This window comes from Adiantum capillus-veneris, chromosome 4 (assembly GCF_014529385.1).
Source record: "Adiantum capillus-veneris isolate H3 chromosome 4, ASM1452938v2, whole genome shotgun sequence".
NCBI lineage: Eukaryota > Viridiplantae > Streptophyta > Polypodiopsida > Polypodiales > Pteridaceae > Adiantum > Adiantum capillus-veneris.
In genome coordinates, this window is record NC_140934.1 from 144,199,729 (window position 1) to 144,202,781 (window position 3,053).

Below are 3,053 nucleotides of genomic sequence, written 5' to 3' on the forward strand. Positions count from 1 at the left end.
TGTGTATCCACTTATCCCAGTTTTCGCCACCTGTCTGTACATGCTCTGCCCATCGGGACCTGCGAAGCCTTCCAACTTCGGACTCGCATATCTTTCACACCGAAGCCCTGTTTGATGAGCCGTCTGGGCGAGCTTCTAGAGGATCTTGAACACCACATTTTGGGACACATTTTCCGCATTTTGAACACCTTGATTTTCCATCATCATTATCCCACTTTGGAGGCCCCCCTGGCCTAAAAAACCCCTTTAAGCACGCATTTCTGTTGCCACTGTTCTGCTGAGGTCTCCCACACTTGCTTTAGCCCTCTACCATGCACCTGTTAGCACCCTTTGCACCGCATAACACACTTTATAGCGCGGACCAACTTTGGTTGCACCATCATTGCCCACCCCCTTGTTGAACATTCATGTTCAACCACAAACAGACTTATTGCACTAAAAAAACTACCACACCCAAACAAACTCTCTGCACATCACAAAACCACCTAGCATATTTACAAAACTTGGCATCTGCTACCCGCTGCCTTTGTTCATGCGGGTTGCCCAACCCCCTGCTTTACCTGTCATCAACCGCCGGGGTCAAACACCATGTACTGGTCTCTTCCGTCCACCTGTAACACCCTTGCATGGTGCCATACCAAGGCACATACCAAACTGCATAGCCAAACTGCCATCAACATGCTTCTACCACTCCAAGCACTCCCTGGCAAACTATCCACTCGCAACCAAGCACCTCCAAGAACATCAAATAGAGCACTATCCTGCTCAACCAACACTATCGGCATATCTGCATCATCACTCGTACCAAACTGACCTAACATATTTGACTCGCCCTCCCATCTGTGTAAAGCTAGATCCTCGTCTAGGAGATGCTGTACCTGCTCGATAGCCCACTGCACAACTGCGTTTATCAGCATCCCCTTCAACCACCATATGCAAACTTCCTTTGATAGCTCGGACAAGTCCACACCCTTGGACTTATCTTCATGGTCAAAAGGACCACTCCGCTTAGCGGGAAACTCTTTCAACATAGGCACCGCGGTCACCATTGCTTCCGTACTCACCTCCATACCTGCCTCTGTCGACACCACCATAGCATCAGACTTTTGCTCTCCCAAAGAAACCGCTAGCTGTAGAGGGACAGACCCTCGTTTCACCTGCATTCTGGTCAAATCTTTCCCTACAAGCACCTGTGTCTCTTCATCCATTTCATCCACTGGGTCATCAAACCCCCAATCAACCTCATCATCCAAGCATACCTGCTCAAAAGCATCCGTATCCAAGGCATCTCTCGTGCAATCCATGTCTAGCTGGAGCCGCTCTTCTTCTTTATGAGCGTCCAATATCTCTTGCATGCCATCTTCTTCAACCTGGTCTTCTTTCTTAGCCACAACAACACTCTCCTTCTTGGGAAACTTTTGTATATGTCGTACAATCAAAGCACCTTCCACAGCTACCTTGATGAGCATCGTCATTAGCATGGTGCCACACAACACCCTCACCTGCATGTCTCCACTTCCAAGCTCTGATACTATCACTTGCTCATCCTTTATAGTGGAAACCACCACATCCTTATGCATATACGAAGGTAACTTTACCTTTACCAACACTGACTCTTCGGACTCTGCCTCGCAACTTGTATCTCTATCCTCCTCGCTTGTTTCCCAAAAGCTTGAGCTTGTAGCCTCACCATAGGCCAATTCGGTATCATCATCATCCTCCTCTAGTTGCTCTACAAAAGATGGACCATCATCGTTCCCACTTTCATCATCCAACCCCAAGCTCTCGGCACCTACCATTTGGCCACGATCTGTTACCCTTTCATACAAGCACTCCACGAGAACAGGCTCCACCTCTTCAAGTTGCATTGGACACTTGGCATCTGCTAACTCCCCTACACATAGGCTCTCTTCAATAAAAGGCTCATCTTCGCTGACAAGCTCTTTCACAAATGGAATAGATGCTTCACCAAGAGGTAATTCCCAAGGAACATATTCAATCATAGGCCTTACCCTAACAGGCTCCACACTTCGTATCGCTGGCACCATCCTCGACGGGAACATAGAACAAACTACCGCTTCAACATGGACACAATCTGCAGGCTTTAGCAAGCCTAACTCCAGCTTTCTTTTCATTTTCCTGCTCTTCATCCGAGCAACTCTAACTGCCTCGGCATAAGTCTTTGGCTCTTCATCATCCACCTTATCTCGAACTCGAGGACACAGGCAAGCTAGGAATTTCTCCAGCTTGAAACCATCCGCATTGACCACTTGGGTGGCAACAACCAGATCACTCCAACAAGCTTCGAACTTATCAACAAAAGCATCAAAATTTCCACTTAGTTCTTTTAATCTTTGCATCCGCTTCAGCAGCCGACACCACTTTGTGAAACTTGTAGAGAAATTGCTCTCGAAAACCAACCCAATCCTGCTTACTTGCAGCTTCCAAACCATCAAACCAAGCTTTTGCTTTACCTCGCATGTAACATTAAATGGCCTAAAATCTTTTGTGTAGCGGAATTTAGCATGAACATAGTGGGCATTTCATTAGAGTTGATTCCTAATGAGAATTACAAGAGTGCTTGGGGGAGAGAGCAACAAAAAGCATAACACCTAGTTAGATAGCATCGACAATACTTTCAAAAGAGAGAGCAATTAAGCTATTGACAACAGTTGAGGACCGGATTTGCATGGAGCCGGTCCCCCCTCCAAAAGGCTTAATATTATGGTTTCTCCCATCAAGAGAGACATTGTACAATACAATTCTTTGTGTTCCTTCAAGACTAGCTAGTGCAATGAAGATGGAAGCTTCATACACCAAGCAAAACACTTAATCAAACACAACTTGAATTATCCCCGTTCTCAGACCCAAGACCTCACACACCTTCGAAGATGGTGAGAGCTAGCAGGGTATGAGAGTAGATTGAGAGGAAAAAGAAGTATCTTACGAGAAAGAAGTACATCTCCTCACATAATCACTCATATTAGCATAGCTTAGCTTAGTAATTAGCTTGGTAGAGAAGATGAGCATGCATTGAAGCTTGGCTCTTGGTT